The sequence below is a fragment of the Mauremys reevesii genome, linkage group 11, assembly GCF_016161935.1.
Source record: "Mauremys reevesii isolate NIE-2019 linkage group 11, ASM1616193v1, whole genome shotgun sequence".
In the NCBI taxonomy this organism is placed as follows: domain Eukaryota; kingdom Metazoa; phylum Chordata; order Testudines; family Geoemydidae; genus Mauremys; species Mauremys reevesii.
In genome coordinates this window covers 45,619,454-45,638,212 of record NC_052633.1, presented here as the reverse complement: position 1 = coordinate 45,638,212, position 18,759 = coordinate 45,619,454, and the positions used below count along the sequence as shown (strand labels likewise).

Below are 18,759 nucleotides of genomic sequence, written 5' to 3'. Positions count from 1 at the left end.
CATTGAGACTGTGTGTGAATTCATCCCTCTATTAATGCAATTGTCAGGATAAGTTAATCACAAGCCCCCCACCTAAGACAAAAGAGTTTGTGAACCCACTCAAGCATTTTAGACTGAGTGGGCAGAGGAGTTTTGTTGAGTATTATTTGGGGGAGCGGGGGTAAAGAGAGAACACACAGAAACAGAGATCCAGGAATAGTGCAAGAAAACCACGCAGAGTCTGAAGAAGCAGCTGAAAGCACAAAGTGTGACCCTGGAAGAAACCTGAGGAGAAATTTTGGATCAGGGTGCTGGTGGAAAAGAAGCTTGTGCCCATGAGCAAAATAAACTGTTTCCTGCTATTTGACTCCTTCTGTATATTCTTTGTAAGTAAACAAAACTACATCAAAGCAATACCTGACTATCACCAGTTTCTCCATCCAACTGGAACCACCTACTAGACCCTGCATTTTTGGCTAGAAATCAGGTTTAAAGGGGTAATAGTACTAAAAAAAGGTGAGTGCTCCCCTTCTCCAGTCAGAAACATCCAATCAGAGAGCCCAGAGAACCAATCACAAACTAAGAGAAAGCAGCAGCTTATCCTCCCCAGCCCAAGCAACACAGCCCAGTTCCAGTTGCCTGCGTAACATATGCCAAGTACACTCTGGATTAACTTCCACTCACTTGTAGGAGCACAGGCTGCTGAGTAGTGCAAAGGCCCTTCTAACTTGCTGTTATTGTTTTAGACACAAATTCAAACATATTCAAAACAATGCATCTGAGCTACATGTGCAAAATATGCAGCTGCACGTGCAAAAACTTGGAATTATTTTCAGTTGCACAAGACATTTCAATTATACATCTGAAAATAATGCTGCTTTTGCATGCCTAAGTCTGTAAAGGTATGTCTACATTGCAGCTGGGAGCGTGCCTCCCAGCTGCAATGTAGCTTCTTTCTGCTTCTTTTATTACCAAATCGTTTTCTTCACTTTTTTCTAGAAGTTTTTTTTTTTAAAAAAGAAAACTTTAAAACCCTGTTAGAGAATTTTTACTTATAAGTTTAGACAGATATGAACTAGCTGTGCTCGACCTAATGCACTAAAAGTAGCAGAGTGGATGTTGCAGCACAGATGGCGGCATGGGACAGCCATCCAAATACAAGCCCGCCTGACTCGCTGGGTCGATGCTCTGATGACTAGCCCATGCCACAGTGTCAACACTACGATTTTTAATGCACTAGCTCAAGTAGAGCTCAGGCATGTTTGTGTATCCAGACTGGTTGGTACATTCCCAGCTGCAGCAGATCCAAGTTGCATGCCTTGCAGCATTGAAAACACTTCCACCAGACAGAATAATATATATAGCAGGGTTTAATTACATAGTAATAAAACCAACACAATATAAATGTAAGTCAATGAGAATGACCCTGTGTGTTTTCCTAAGCTATAAGATCCAGGCAAATATGACTTCATGATCTCAGATTTTAGAGATATATCCCATCACAGTACCTGATAATAATTATTAGGATGGAGTATTGTTACAGTTGTTAATTGGCAGATATATGTCTGAATGCTTTTTGAGTGGTTGCCATGTAGTTTTTATTACAGAAAATCGATAACGTATACCCATGCAGTATGAACTGGGCTTTCAAAGATACTGCAGACACCTACATCTATCTTGCTGCTTGGCAGTTTTGACGGAGTATTTTCTCCTCTCTTTTTAAAAAGAGGACAGAGAACAGGAATGTTTCAAAATCCTCTTATTTCAATCTTTAGGTGTACCTAGGAGGTGGACGTTAATGAGGGCTAGGGAATTTATTCTCCTTAGAGTGAATGTTAATTCAAACATTCACTGTGATCCTGATATGTGTCTAAATGCAGTAAATCCCTTATTTATGAATATAAAGGCCATGAAAAGGCTTTAGAATACAGCCCTAGGGGGCTCTTCAAGTGCATGAACTCGACAATGTTTAACATGTTCATTTATTCTTGCAGAGCTGCTTCAAAAGGAGGGGAAGGGGGAGAGACTGGAAGCTGCTCTCATTTCTCAGTAGTTGAGGAAAGCTTCTTGTATGAACTGAACAAAATATCCTCTGTTTTGTAGATGTTTTCCTGCACTGTATCCTCTGCACTTCACTACCGAGGATTCAAATTTCTAGAACAGGGCTGTAGCTATAGCCTGAAATAAGCACATACATTTTTTATGACAATCTCTTGTATAAATGCAGTTTTTGGAACACTGACAGCCCAATAAAGAAATCTGCCTCATTTAGCAAACAAATAATTGTTCTGGTATCTGAGAGCTGATGAGAAATGTTATTAAATGGCTCCTCAGATTTTTGTGATTTGATTTTTCAAGGAGAGTTCCTAATGCCATCAGTCAGATGTTATATTACAAGAGGAAGAAGGGTAGAGTACTCTGAAAGCTAAAAGCCATTAAAAGCCAGTGTAATCTACAAATAAAAACTGAAATATGCTTGTTCTTCATGGAACATAATATCCTAAATTCTGCTCTCTTATACTGAGGTGGATCCAGATTAGCTCCATCAAAGTCAATGGAATTATATTGTTGTAAATCTAAATCAAAATTTGATCCACTGAGTTATAGTTTTCTTTACTGTAATGATGTGGCTGCTGATAGCACTGCAAAGAAACAGCTTATGGTTTGTTACAGCCTCAGTAAAACACATTGTTTTAAAATTCGACAGTGGACAGCATTGTTCCTGAGTTTGCTGAAGTCATCAAGAATCTATCATAGTTTTTCATGATATTAAGACCTTCCTCTCAGAAAATAAAATGAAACATTCAGATAACACCACACCCATATCACCCTGAAGATACCTATCATACTGGAAGCCAAATTATGCGCTTTTGTTATCTCCGAAACATGCAAGATTAAGAAATAACTTGCTTTAGATGCAAGCCCAAAACAAACTCTTCACAAATTTCCTAGTTAATGAAGTTCTCAGAGTATGGTTTGACATACTGGAACAACTATTCACAAGATGGTGTGGCAGTTCAGTTGCTTGATTACCATCCGCAGAATGATTGTTTTTGTGATTCTCTGAAGCTTGAGGTGGAGGAAGGAAAGCATATAAACACCTGAAAGAAAAAGCAAAGCCACAAAACAACCATATAATTCTGATATTCCTTATGATTATCAGTTGATATTAAAAAAAAATACACCCAGTGAGAAACTAATGAGAAGCAGAGAACATGGAGGAGAAAAAGATAGGTGAACAGAGAGATGATAGTTCCACAGCACAAAGGGCCAGTGAAAGACTGAAAAGTGGCTTGTAACACAGGCACTGGCTTCTTCCCTGCCCCAGGGGTGCTCAATCCTTGCTCTGCCCCAGACCCCACCCCCACACCACCACTCCCCCAAAGCTCCTTCCTCTTCCAGCCCAGTTTCAGCCCCTCCCTCGAGCGCTCTGTTCCCACTCCTCCCCCTCCCTCCTGCATGCTGCAGAACAGCTGACTGCGGTGGGCAGGAGGCACTGGGAGGGAGGGGGAAGAGTTGATCAGCAGGGCCACTGGCGGGCAGGAGACACTCGTGGGGGAGGGCGGAGCTGGCTGCCAGTGGGTGCTAAGTACCCACTAATTTTTTCCATCGGTGCTTTGGCCCTCGAGCACCTATGGAGTCAGCGCCTATGGCTTATAATGCAAGCATCTGGCCCACTTGGAAAACCACAATGAAGCAGAGAGTAAAAGATGAAATGTGGAAAAGAATGATAGACACTGTTTAGGCAAACCGTATCTGAGTAGGAAACGGACCAGGACACGGCAACTCAAAGTGGCCCCAGACCCTGCCATAACAAACAGATACAAAACCTGCAGCCATATTTCCACCACTATAATGAACTATACCCCCCACAACACAGCTGTCAAGATCCAGAGGTTCTGCACAATATGTGATGTACTCACCCAGTGCCCTAAATGCCCCAGTAACAACTATGTGGGTGAAACCAGACAATCACTAAGCTCTCGACAGGGACACCCAGAGAATTCAGGGGGCCTGGGGCAAAGAAATTTTGGGGGCCCCTTCTATAAAATATTGCAATACTATATTCTCCTGGGGGCCCTTGCGGGGCCCACGGCAAATTGCTCCACTTGGTCCCCTCCACAGGCGCCCCTGGGAAAAATAAACCTTCCGCATTTCGGCACAAACCCAGTTTTGAGAAAACTTCTTTACAAGGTATCACTGGTTCTCAGCATCAGCTAGTGCTAAAAGGCACTAAAGCTCATTAAAAGGGTTGGATAAATATTTTCCATCAAAACTTTTTCTGGATCGAAAACTAGGGCTTTTTTAAAAGCAGAAAAAAAATCACGGACAATGTCTGCTTTCCTTCAAGATTTGTTGTGGTTTTTTTAATTGAAAAGCTGAAATTAGTCTGCCAAAACCTGAATATGGTTTGAGATTTCAGAAGTGTGTGGCCAAATATTTGCTGCATTTGATTGTTTTTTTAAACAATAAAAAAATTCTGCTTAAAAAAAAAAATCCTCAGCTTGTAACCAAACACCTGAGCCCATCCAGGCAGAGATTTTTCCAGGTTTCTGATACTCTGCTGGCTTCCTTGACTCATATCTGTCTCCATAACTTTGGGTTCATTTAGGTTAGAACATAAGAACAGCCATACTGGGTCAAACCAAAGGCCATCCTGCCCAGTATCCTGTCTACTGACAATGGCCAATGCCAAGTGACCCAGAGGGAGTGAACCTATCAGGTAATGATCAAGTGACCTTGCTCCTGCCATCCATCTCCACTCTCTGAGAAACAGAGGCTAGGGACACCATTCCTTACCCATCCTGGCTAATAGCCATTAATGGACTTAATCTCCATGCATTTATCTGTTTCCTAGAGACTGGCTCCATGTGGTCCCTCACAAACTGGAGACGGTTACTGTGGGTTTTTCTTTACTATAGCTTATGTACATACTCCACGAAGTGAGCATTTGAGCTTGTTCCAGAATCTGGGATGAGTCTATGTTGTCAAAACTGAAATGCTCGAAATAGCACATGCATGTGAATGGACACAGGATGCTAAAATTAAATTAATCCAGGGGTTCTCAAACTGGAGGTCAGGACCCCTCAGGGGGTCACGAGGTTATTACTGGGGGTAGTGAGCTGTCAGCCTCCACCTCAAACCCCGCTTTGCCTCCAGCATTTATAATAGTGTTAAATATATAAAAAAAAGAGTTTTAAATTTATAAAGGGGGGGGTCGCATCAGAGGTTTGCTATGTGAAAGGGTCACCAGGACAAAAGTTTGAGAACCACTGAATTAACCCCTCTGAAGCCTCAGGGAATGCAGGGGCGGGGGGGTCTCCCTTGGTAGGGTTGGAAAGGATATTGCTCTTCTCATGTGATCCTTCCCCCCAGTGGCTAATTTTAAATGAAGCTACCCTCCCCTGACATGAATCTCCCTATGACACTGAAATTACATGTAGACTATAATTTGGCATTTGAGAAGTGAAAGGGATGGTAGACCTAATGGAAAAGCTAACAGCTTGGCTCTTCTGCAAGCCTCAAACTGCTGAATGAGCTTTAGGGTAGGGAAGGCTGTGCCTCCCAGACAGCCTGGCCCTGCCCCCTATCCGACCTCACCCACGTCCTGCCCCCCGACTGCCCCCCTCAGAATCCCTGACCCATTCTGCTCCTTGTCCCCTCACCGTCCCCCAGAGACCTCCACCACCACCACCCTGGGACCCCACCCCTGCTCCCTGTCTGCCCCAACCCCTATCCACCCCCCCCGAACGCCCACAATCCAACCCCCCCATTCCCTGCCCCCTGACCGCCCTGTGCCCTGACTGTCCCTGGGACACCCCGCCCCTTATCCAACCCCCTGGCCCCAGCCTTTTACCCCCGGCTCCCTCCTCACCCGGAGTCTCAGCGCCTCGCTGAACAGCTGCAGCATGTCTCCGCCGGGTCTGAGCTCCGCCCCGCTCAGAGCCACGTGGTGAGGGGGTGGGGCTGGGAGCTCTATGCCGAGCGGCGGCAGCTGAGCTCAGCCCGGAGCTCCCAGCCCCGCCCCCTCACCACGTGGCTCTGAGCGGGGCGGGGCTCAGGGGTCCCGCCGGAGACATGCTGCGGCGCTGTCTGAGGATGCCGCTTGATGCGCTAAGGCTCCAGGAGAGGGGCGAAGGCGGGAGCCTCAGCTGTTCTCTTGGGGGCCCCTGCGCAGCCCGGGGCAAATTGCCCCCTTTGCCCCCCCCCCCCAGGTGGCCCTGGCTTTCGAATGAACTCACACAGGAAAATGATAAAAGACACAGACTCCTTATCACCTGTAAGTGAACACTTTTCACAGAACCCCATTTAAGCCTGGGAGCTTAAATCCATACCTTTGCTAGACACTAAGGGCTTGGCTACACTTACAAGTTGCAGCGCTGGGAGTTACAGCGCTGCTCATGCAGCTGTGTAAGGGCCAGCGCTGGGTGGTGGCCACACTGACAGCTACCAGCGCTGCAGTGTGGCCACACACACAGCACGCGCTGTTGCTTGAGGCTGTTGGTGCATTGTGGGCAGCTATCCCTCGTCCGCACCTTTCCCACGTTTGGCGCGCTTTGGCGTATTGGAAGAAGGAAGAAGAAAGGAAGCGGTCATTCCGCTTCCTGTTTGCCAGCGCCGCATCGCTCACATCCCATCATTCATTCCAGCAGCGCCGGGCGCCATTGTGCGTGTCTGTCTGTCTCTTTCTGTTACTCTCTCTTTGATTTCTGTGGCAATGGACTGCTGCTGAGCTGATGAGTGATGGTGACCACAGCACACAGCACACGCACGCTTCCCTTCTTCCTCTCAGCTCCAAAGTGTGAGGAGTCCATAGATGATATATGATATCAATATGGATTGCGCTGCCGCTGCTGAGTGTGCTTGCGCATTGCTGGAAATGCTCAGCACCAGCTGACGCGCGCTTTGGGCTCGGGGGAAGCACACTGAGTGGGGGGAGTGGGATCACATCGAAGGGTGGACTGAAGAGCAGGCAGTGGCAACTTGCAGAGAAAGAAAGAAACTGACTGGGACTGTGTGCTGAGCTCTCTCACTCACTGCGCAAGAGAGACACAAGATTGAGAGCTGCCTGAGGTGGGGTGGGAAGGGGGGTGGGAAGGCTGGGAAGCAAGAAATCCAGACAGCCGGCCGGTCGGGAAGGAAACCAGTTTGGTGTGGGAAAGTTTTTGCGGGAAAATCGTTTGATGCAAGTTTTTGCAGAAAAATTGTCGCATCCTGAGAGAGGGTGCAGGGGATTGTGGAGTGATGGCTGGATGGCTTTGCAACTGTGGGGGCGATAGATGGAGGGGGACATATCTCTCCGGATGGCCCCTACCTGGATTCCGTTAATCCGACCTCATCGGGTATGGTTCTCTGGGCGTCTCTATGGTTCTCCAGGGCGCGCATTTGGTCTCATTTACCACATGCCATTTTTCACAGGCTGGGCTGGAAAGGGAAGGAATGCACAGCTCGGAAGGACAGTGCAGGAGGCAGGAGCAGGCAGGAGAGAAGACAGGAAGAGAGGGGATGAGGACCAGATGTGGAAGATTGCGATCCCCAGACCCTCCCTGCCTTGGCTCATGGCTATACCCCGCCTTAGCTCAGGCCCAAGGAGGGAAGCAGACCAGGGAGCACAGACGGTGCAACTGGCAGGGATGAGTGTGCTTTTGACTTTGGTGGGGTGCTTGGGAGATGTTTGGGTGGGCTGGGCTGTGGGGAGATGTTTGTATGGGAAGCTAGAAGAAGGGCCCAGCATTTATCCATAATATTTGACCCTCCATAATATTTGTGAAGGAAGGAAGGGTGAATTCAGTGAGGCATGGACCACCGAGGTTCAAGTCCTGGAGGCTGAATAGAGGCAGAGAGAGAGGCCCAGGGCAGGCAGGGATTAGGGGAGGGAAGGATTTGGGGCTTGGGGAGAAAAGCAATGGAAGAATTTGCTGCCTGCTTGAAAGCCAACATGCATGTTGCTGTTGTATTATATTTATCATATATAATAATGTTATTCTTGCATATATAATAATAATATTCATTTGCTTTCTTCTTTCTCTTTCTTTAAAAGGTGTTTTTAGACTATAGATTGTTTTAAAGAAAAGAAAAAAAAAAAAACAAGACACAGAACACAGAACATTTCATTTCACACACAGACAGACACACAACACAACATTACTGTAACAGGGCAAGTTGGGTGATGGTTGGTCTACTGTACAGCTTTTAGTTTGCATATGCTGCATGGTAATGTTTGTTGATGGCATATAGTGTAGGGTGCAGGGGCATGGGTGGTATGGGGTGAGGGTGAGGGGGGGGTGGTGGGTGGGTGTTGGGGGCAGGGGGGGGTGGTGGTGGGGCTGGAGGGTGGGAGGGGGGTGGACATTGGGGAGGGGGGCACTGCTGACAGGGGGGTGCGGAGCACAACGGGGGGGGTAGTGCTGCTGTGGGGTGGGGTGTGTGCAGCTCAGCTCTGGCTCCTCGCTCCTCTGGCCACTTCTCTTCTCCTTTCTGGCTTTCAGCCGCCTCTCTTTCCTCTTCTTTCTTTTTTTCTTCTCTCCTTTCTCTGCTTTCCTCCTTTCTTTCTCTTCTCTCTCTTCCAACTTTTTCTTTCTCTTTCTGTTTTTCTTGTTTTTCTCTTTTTCTTTGTCTTCTTTGCTCTTTCTTCTTTTTTCTGGACCAACATCAATGACACACAGACACACACACAATCACACACACAGTCACAACACACATGACTACACACACAACAAACACATGACTTCACAGTTCTCACTTTGCAAACTCACACTTGTCACTTGCACTTTATCACTTGCAAAATCAAGTTCAAACTTGCAAATGAGGAAAAGGTGGGCAAACAGAGGGGAAGCCAGAGGTGAGGGGGGTTGAGAGGAGGGAGGGGGCTGAGGTGAGAGAGGGTAGGGGGTGATCTGGAGTGAGATCTCTGATACAGAGGATGATCTCATTTCTATTTCTTTTCAATCCTTCCTTCCCAACATTTTCACCAGCGACTTAATCTGGAGGAGCTGGGGCTCTTAGATGTTTCCTACGTCCGGCGGGGCCTCTAACAGGGGCCCCTGTTCCTTGATGGGCGCCTCCCCACAACCAGGTGTGGCTGGCGGCCCCCCGTCTGGACCTGGCCCTGGCCGTGGCGCCTAGCCGCTGGGTGGGGCCGCCACGGCACCAGCGCTTGCGCCAATGACTCGCTCATTACGCGCGCGGCTTGACTGATAGCATTTTCATATTAGATGCGAGAGATATCATGCCATGCATGCATCCATACAGACCCCCCACCATCCTGCATCCAACAACTTATTCCTCCATCAACGCTCCCCTTCCATCCAGAAAACCTGCTGCTGCTGCCTGCTGCTCTCCTCTGCTTGTCCTTGCCTGCCTGCTGCTGCTTCAGCCTCTGCTTGTGCTGCTCTGGGCTGCGGCTCTCCTCCTGCCCCCTCCCTCTCCCCTCTGCTCCTTCTCCCCCCCCCTCCTCCTCCTCCCTCCTCCCCCCTCCCCCCCCCCTCTCCCCTCCTCCCCCCCCCCAGCCTCTCCTCAGCCTCCTCCTTCGTCCCCCTGTCCATGCCCATCCCATCCATCTCCTTCTCGTCCCCATCTCGTGGGGGGTCGGGGGCTCTTCCATTCCCCCTCCGCATTTTTCATTAATCTCCCGGATGCCCCTTCTCGGCTTTGTGGCCTGCACTCTGCCTCTGATTAACCCCCTCCCCCCTGCTCCCCTATCCTGTTGCCTGATATGACAATCTTCCTTCTGACCATGCAGCTGTGCCTGAAAACGCTGCTGCCCCAAAACACTGATGCTGCACTGCAACAGACCTGCACTCCCTGTGGCTGTGCTGTGGCACCTGGTTGCCTCCATGGTGGGGCTCTGCACTGACGACTGGGCAATTGACTGCACTGGGAACCATTTACTGATTGTGTGGCATTTTTTTTTAAATTTCAGCGCAACAGGAGAGTTTTTTAAATGGCCAGGGGAAGCGAGAGTGCAAACTGGAAGGCAGGAGGAGCGCTGGAATTCTGGGAGATGTCCTAGAGTGCTGAGGAGCTGTGGTGGCTGATGTGTGTCACACCTTGGGCGCTGGTGGTGGTCCAACCGCAGCGCTGCAGCGCTGTCCAACCACGGGCAGAGCAGCTGCCAGCAACACGCTGCAAGCGCAGGAGCGGTTTTAATCAGCGCTGTGGACCAGTTAAACTTGTGCGAAGTGTGGCCTGGCTGAGCTGGGCAACTGCGCTGTGCAGCTTGTGCTGGCAGCCTAAAACACCTGGACTGAAAATAGACATTGGATTTATGCCTATTACCACAATCTATAACCGCTAACAACCCTTTCCCTTTCTTTCTCCCCCATGACTGACAGGGTACTAATGGGCCATTTGACCTTGAATGGTCCTTTGAAATATGTGTTAACTACTTATGCTAAACAAACAGTCTGTTCCACAGTGTATTTAGCTGTGACACTGAGGGCTAGGCTACACTGGCAATGTGGCTTGTATAGTTGCAGCAGAATGCTGGGAGAGAGGTCTCCCAGCGCTCTAAAAAACCCATCTCCACGAGAGGCGTAGTACATTTCTCAGACCTGAAGAAGAGCTCTGTGTAGTCTTGAAAGCTTGTCTCTCTCACAACAGAAGTTGGTCCAATAAAAGATATTACCTCACCCATCTTGTCTCCCTAGGACACAGCAAAACCGTAATCAAAAAATAAAGGGATGGTACAATGTCTCTCAGGAACTCTGAGAAACATACCTAGACATCTCAGTAAGCATTGGGGTAACATAAAACTGTCAGTCAGTCCTTGGCAGGTGGAAAAACTGAATGACAATATTAGGAGAAAAAGAGGAACTACACTGGGAGAAAGTGTAGGACCACAGCACCGATGTGCTGGAAGATGCAGATTCCCACACCACAGGGCAGAGGGTCTATCTACTACCAGCCATGGGAAAGTTCAAGCTCTAATTAGCAGCTATCAGTAACCTGCAAAGGCTAAAGAAGCTCCCTGACTTTAAATTTTACTGCCAGATAATTTAAGATCTAGAGAAAAACCAGAAACACCAACAACTAGATTATGCAGGATTGTTCTGAGAACAGGAAAAACATCACCAGCACTTTTTCTAGGAAGTATTGTATTGCAAGCACTCACAGCTGATGTTCTTGGATCTTACTGGGACTTGGCATTTATAAACCAAAAAGTAAATGTTTCCGTAATTTTGCCTGGGGAGCAATATGTGTTGGGTTAACTGTTAATGTTGCAATTGAAAAAAGGGGCTGAGGATATAACTTAGAGCATATCTGCAGATCTTTACAATGCATCATTCTTTAGAGAATGCTGAGCTTGGGAAAAGGACAATTTAGGGTGGGATTTAAAAGGAGGGCGTAGGTGTCTAAGTTGAACATTAGTCACCATTGGCATTCACAAAACCGTTATTCAGCTGCCGCCTAACCCTATTGGCACCTAAAGTCCCCAGATATCTGAGTTTCCACTGTTAAAGTCCCTGAGGTGCCTCCATTTTGGCACCTGGGCATGCACACAGACTTCCAAAATCCTTAATTCAATATTAGTTGGAGAAGGGAATGAAACCTGGGTCATCCATCTCCCGAGTCAGTGCCCTAGCCATCGGCTATGGAGTCACTCTCACTGTGGCTCTGGCCAAATGAGTATTTAAATAATTACATGAAGCAGAACAGGAGAGATTGAAAGAAACCCAGCCCAGAACACCCCCCTTGTAAATCCAACCCTTAATGCTACATAGGAAGTCTAAAATCTGAGGACCTGATCTACATGTAGAAAGGATGCACAGATCCCACCCCTCCTCCACAGAAGCTGTACTCAGCTACCTCCACACTGTCCAGATTAACTAACGGGCACTTGGTGCATTTGCACAGGGTCCCCATCTCAGGATTTGGGTGGGTGGCATTACAACCCAGTGCACAGGGTTGCAGCATTGCTCATGGTTGGCCCAACTGCTCCTCCATCAATATGGGGGGTGAGAAGCCAATTGTGCACACTCCCTAAAGGTCTTTAATCTAGGTCTGCCTCCATGCCAGTCTCTACTTTCTACTTGGAGTGTGCTCCGGTTCTGAGGATCCTCACAGGGAAAGGGACATGCAGTGGCTGCTCCAAGAGACAAGCAGAGATCAGGATGGAAAAAATACAACTCTAAGCATCTCCCATGACTCCGATGCTGCAGATTCCCCTTTTAGGGGGATCCCAGGAGCAATTGCAAGTTACAGAAATTCTGGTGACATGATTCTATCAGATCTGTGAGGCTTGGGACCAGCCCTTCTGTCTGTTCCATGAGAGATGTGGGATAGAACAAGAACTTGTCTCCCACCAACAAAATGACAAAGGACAAATTTCATGTGAAGAGGAGATCCTCCTAGAGATTAGCCCACACCAGGAAGTTTTCCCCAGGGAGAAGGCGAATGGGCTGATAAGAATAGTGCCCCTTTAGCTGAATGTGATTTTTCCTTGTGTTCTGTTTCCTTCTTTCTTCTACCTTAAGATACTCAGTTTGGAATCTTGGGGTCAGATCCTGAGCCACACCCAGCACAGGTGGGGTGGGGAAGAGTACATAGCCTTCCTCTATGCATTGCATTCCTGAGACCAGCTCAAGGCTTATGCCCGTCTGTCATGCCTGGCACCCTTGTTTCCATCTTTAAAGATGCTAAAGAAAAACACATTTCCATATTCAATCATGAAGTGGAAGCCAAATCTACACACAAGTTCAGAGATATGCACAGAGTTGCTATGCAACATATATTTGGTAGATGCCAGGCTGAGCCAAAACCCTGGATCTGAATACCCCTCACTATAGGAGGTTTGGCTATGGATCCAAATTTGGCCATTTCGGTCCATTTTAAGACATTATACGAGACCTTGTTTTTGTAAAAACAGTTGAAAAAATGAATTTACAATATACAGTTAAAAGAATACTTTTGATGGCTTTGCTTAGAATGTTATTGCTACACAGACGTAGACTGGGTATGAAAGACAACTTGATACAAGCATGTAAAGATTTCTTACCTTTCCTCTAGCTTTTGGTGAGTCCTCCTGCAGCCTCTGAGTATGATCTAGAGTTATGAGCACAGAAAGAGAAGCCAGAAGCTAATTTAATTCCATTGTGATCCAAATTCTGCCATTGCCTCTGCAGCCTTTCATCCTCCATGCCTAATCCCTCCATTTGTAGATATTAACATTTCCTCTCTCTTAAAGGTTTTGAGAGGATTGTTTGTCAAGTGGCATGGTAGTAAAAAGCACTGTGTGTAAATGAAGTATAATGCCCCAAATGGACCAAATTCAGACCTGTGTTAAGAGTTGAACTCACACCAGCTCAGAGATTTAGCCAATAAAGCTTACATTGGATGGAAATTTAAATCAAATATTTTACATTGGTTTAATATTAAAATACTAGTCAATAGCTGATTCTTAGTTACATGTGACAGACTTAGATTTAGTTCTCATTTAAAAAAAAATGATGTGATTATTTACAGGCATTGCCATTTGACCATCAAACTGCAGACTCCGTACATACAAATACGATGTGTGCCAAACTACACAGTTGTAGACACTAAAATAAATCCCCATGACTCAAACCAGAAAGGAAAGTCAAGCTAATTTAATACAACTTTGATTTCTTCAAAGTTATCATTCATTCTCATAAAAGACCAATCAACATAAAAAAATATTCTGCAGACACATACCGACATGTAGGATGATTTACAGTAATTGGTTTGCTATACACTTGAGTGACACATAGGCAGAGAACTGATTACATGGAATGCAATGTGGATCTTCATAACATTTTTGTAATTACCATTTCACATACCCAGAACCAGTTTTTTTCCCCCCAATTTAGGCAAACTGGAAAATCTATTTCCTTACTCTGAAACCTATAATACATTTTCGTTCAAAAGACCAAAATAGGGGGTAGATGCCTCTGGTGTCAAATATTATCAAATATAAAATCAAAATGAAAATTCTAATAAAGCTTTTTCTTACTGCTTCTGGCAGCGGGTCCGCTTCTTGTCACTTCTGGAAACAGCATATGCCATTGGTTACTCATGTGCTGGAAAAGCATAAATCTGAAAGCAGAAAACCCCTACTCTGGGGATTGACACTCTCGGGGGAGGGTGTTGTTTGAATTCTCCAGAATCTGAGACCTTGCCTACACTGGGGACATGCCCTGATTCTAGCCCGCTGTGCTGCATTGGTGCAAATGCCTACTGTGGACAAATGAAGTCATGATTTGCACCTGGGCCGGTTAGTCTGGTTTCAGGCAAGGGTAAATTGAATGAATGCAAATCATGGCTTTGCCTGTGTGCACTAGAGTTCTGAATTGATGCAGATACACTGCTGATTGCAATCTGGGCAAATCCCAAATGCAGACAAGGCCTAATCTAATCATTTTAAAATAACACGAAGTTTGGTAACCTAATAGGGCTGATAGAAATGGATAAAATATTTCCTAGATATCTGGTACCTTTGTTTGTCAGTTTAGTTGTAATAGTGATTCAGTCCTCAGAATTGTATTCTGTGTAAAATTTCACAAGTGCCAACACTTTTCAGGGATCAGCTTGCAAAACCAAGTCTGAGCTTGAAGTTTTACAAGCAAGTTCCAGGTAACCAAAGAACACAAACACACTTTCGGAACTCAGCTACATTTAGATTAATGGAGAAAGGTTTGTGTGTCCCCAGAACCACTGTGTGGAGGATGGTCTAGTTATTCTGGGATACCTGGCTTATCTTCTGCCGCCCTGGCAAATGAAACCATTCACAGACCACTTGGACAAAAGGAAGGAACATTTTGACTAGCGGCCGAGAAGCTGCAGAATAGTGATTGAGTGTGCCATTTCAAATGTAGATTGACCTACTTATAGAATCATTTGGAAGCAGCAGGAAAAAAAATGTCCTGACCATTATAGCTGTGTTCTGCACAATATTTGAGAGACAAGGAGGAAAACCTTAATGATGGGTGGGAGGCTGAGATACAGCAACTTGCTGGGCGGTTCAAGCAGCCAGCAAGGTGTTCCATAGAGAATGCTAATAGCAGGAGTATATTTTGAGGGATGCCTATTGTTCATATTTTGAGTTTCAAGCTTCTACTTGTGTAGCTACACAGCCAACTGCTAATCTGTGGGGGGGGGGGAAGAGGGGGAAGAAAGGGTTAGGGTAGACCATGAGCAGCTCTGTATTGTGTATGGGTGGTGGAAATGGGACACTGCCTATATACTTCTGTAAAGCAATGTGGATTATTTTAGCTTTATTTAAAGGATTTTGAGTTACATGCAATGATGAGTCATAATGAACCAAAATTGATTTTAAAGGGTTTTTATGAAACAGTAAAAAAGCCAAAATTTTTATTGAACTGATACATAAACAATATCTTTTTATTTGAAACTACATTTACCAACACAATCTCCTTGCTTACTAACAAAAGACAAATCTTTAAATAAAAGATTAGTGCAAACCAAACTGAAAGTGCAATAATGCAAACGGTGCAATAAATATATTTGAATGACCCTCCTTCTGTCTTAGAATGACACTTAGTGTTAAAATAAGATTAGAAATCTGCATAATAGATTATAAACAAACATCCTTGAAGAAATTCCTCAGATCTGGTCCTCTTTCCTCCTCACAAATTAGCAGAGGTTGGAGGGAAAGCCTGCACAAGTACAGCCAAAACTGCAGATTTCTCTTGTCATGAGTCATCACTTGCAGAAATATATATTTAGCATGGCAGATAGTGGGTGGGACAATAGCAAACTGAAGCCAGAAAGCTTCATTGGAGACTTATTACATCCCTACTGCTACCACCTCTTTTTGGATTTGTCAGTGAAACATCAAATTTCAAACATCATTTGCTACTAACTACAAATATAGGGAATGGGGTCTGAAAGTGTTTGCAAAACAAAAAATCTGGCAGCCCATCTACTAACAAACAATATGAATGAATCTGCTCAGTGTTCCATGTACTGCACTGGTTCTCCATTGAATCCAAGGTTCTAATTCTGATCTCCAAAGCCCACAGGGTCTGCCTGAGATTGGGATGCTCAGCATCTTCGGGAATGGACCTTTAATGGCCTGGGCTCTGGCTATCTCAGAGACCTTCTTTCTTTCTCTGTATGACCATCATATTCCCACAATGGCCATGCTCCCCAGAAACAATGGAGTTAATTTGACTACATAGTTGAGACTGGTAAGATTAGGAGACAGTTCTCTTCTTCAGGGTAAAATATGCAAGGCTTATCTCATAGCTCTCTCACAACAACATTTATAAGAATGCACAAACAAGCAATAATATTTGCTATACACCCTTCCCTCCTTCTCCTCCAAGAGGAGAACCGAAAGGATCAATTCCTTTAAGACTTCATGATGCACCCATATGGTTCTATAAGGCATTACGATACCACGGTGCATAATAGAGATAAATATCTAGTTAAATAGATGAGAGATACTATAGGTTAGTGTAATGGAATGGGAAGTATAATGAAATGAACAATCACATAAAAATCACATGACTTGTTAATGTTACTCTTGAACAGCCTTGTACATTTGTGAATACCATTTCATTAGTAACTACCAAACTACAATGCTTGTGAACAAGGAGTGTTTCTTTAATTTCCATGCTAACATTGCCCTTTATTGATAAATCACTTACTGAGAATGTAAAAAAGAATGGGAGATGTTTAACGTACTCTTAAGACTGTTTTTCAAGAAGATATTTTCTGCATGCTCTCTTAAACCCAATCCCTAAAAACTCAGTTGTACAGTACATTTAAAAATGAATTAGACTTATTTCTGAAGTAGTTTACTTTAAAATCATGCTTACATACAAAAATGAATATCACATTAGTACGCTCAGAAAATGGAGTGCAATCAGATTCTGAAAGCATTAACTGCTTACCCATGTTCTAATGGTTCGTGCAAGGTACCTTGTGGAGCCAGAACTCCTGGGTTCTCTTGCACTCCACAAGGGTGTTGAGAGCTTTAATTATCATAAAACATTTTGAGAGTCTTAGATGAAAGGTACACTAGACAGGCAAGTGTTGTTATTAGTAAATATATAAATGCCTGTATAATGTTTTACATTATTAAAGCATGATCACAGAGCCTTGCTCTTGTGAGGAAACTTTACTCAGAGGAACAGACTTTGTAAGATTTGACTCTCATACTGTGCCAAATACTTTTCTCTCTCTCTCTCTCTGTATGTGTGTGTACATATATATTTGTGTATACAGACATGTACACACACAGAGTTAGGTATACATATAATTAGGGCTGTCGGTCAGTTAACTCGTGATTAACTCAAAAAGATTGATTGAATTTTTTAATTGCATCACAATTAATCACAGCTTTAATCACGCTGTTAAATAGAATACCAATTGAAATTTATTACATATTTGTAGATTTTTTCTACATTTTCAAATATATTGATTTCAATTAAAACACAGAATACAAAGTGTACAGTGCTCACTTTTTTTATTACAAATGTTTGCATTGTAAAAATGGTAAAAGAAATAGTATTTCAATTTACCTCTTACAAGTACCATAGTGCATTCTCTTTATCATGAAAATGCAACTTACCAATGTAGAATTGTTGACATAACTGCACTCAGAAACAAAACTTTAGAGCCTACAAGTCCCCTCAGTCCTACTTCTTGTTCAGCCAATCGTTAAGACAAACAAGTTTGTTTACATTTACGGGAGATAATGCTGCCCACTTCTTATTTACATCACATGAAAGTGAGAATGGGTGTTCAGATGGCACTTTTGTAGCCAGCATTGCAAGGTATTTATGTGCCAGATATGCTAAATATTCGTAGGCCCCTTCATGCTTTGGCCACCATTCCAGAGGACATGCTTCCATGCTGATGACGCTTGTTTAAAAAAAGAATGCATTAATTACATTTGTGACTGAACTCCTTGAGGGAGAATTGTATGTCTACTGCTCTGTTTTACCACATTCTGCCATATATTTCATGTTATAGCAGTCTTGGATGATGACCCAGCACATGCTGTTCGTCATAGACGCTGACTCCATGGGTGCTCCAGCCCCAGAGCACTCACAGGGGAAAAATTGCTGGGTGCTCTGCAACCACCAGAAGCCAAGCTCCCTACTCCCCTCTGCCCCCCTCTCGCCAACTCACCTCCGCCTCCTTCCGTGAGCATGCCATGTCCCTGATTCCCAGGCTTGCCACCATGAAAGAGCTGTTTCGCAGTGTAACAAGCTGTGGGAGGGAGGGGGGAGGAGCAGAATGCAGTGCACTCAGGGAAGGAGGTGGGGAAGAGGCGGGGATATGGGGAAGAAGTCCAATGGGGCAGGGAGGAAGTGAAGTTGGGGCAGGGACTTTGGTGAAGGGATCGGAATGGGGGTGGGGCACAGGCAGAAGGGGCATGGCAGGGGTGTAGTCAGGGCGGGGGCATGAAGGCACGAGCACCTACTGGCTCCAGGAGAAGTAGGCACCTATGCTGTTTGTTTTAAGAACACTTTCACTGCAGATTTGACAAAACACAAATAAGTTACTAATGTGAAATTTCCAAAGATACAGCACTTGACCCAAGGTTTAAGAATCTGAAGTGCCTTCCAAAATCTGAGGGGGGAAGTGGGGAGCATGGTTTCAGAAGTCTTAAAGAGCAACACTGATGCAGAAACTACAGAACCTGAACCATCAAAAAAGAAAACCAACTGTCTGCTGGTGGCATCTGACTCAAATGCTGAAGATGAAAATGCATTGGTACTGCTTTGGATAATCAAACAGAACCCGCCATCAGCATGGACACATCCTCTGGAATGGGAGTTGAAGCAT

At 45.0% G+C, this 18,759-nt stretch overlaps 1 protein-coding gene across 3 annotated transcripts in view; it reads right to left on the bottom strand.

The window, feature by feature from the left end:
* Positions 1-18,759, bottom strand: part of RBMS1 (RNA binding motif single stranded interacting protein 1) — a 241,679-nt gene that overhangs the window by 207,950 nt on the left and 14,970 nt on the right. For all 3 annotated transcript variants that reach the window (XM_039494102.1, XM_039494105.1, XM_039494104.1), the window contains exon 2: positions 12,977-13,023. The gene's annotated coding sequence lies outside the window, so the exon portion shown is untranslated. The remainder of the gene's footprint in view (positions 1-12,976; positions 13,024-18,759) is intronic.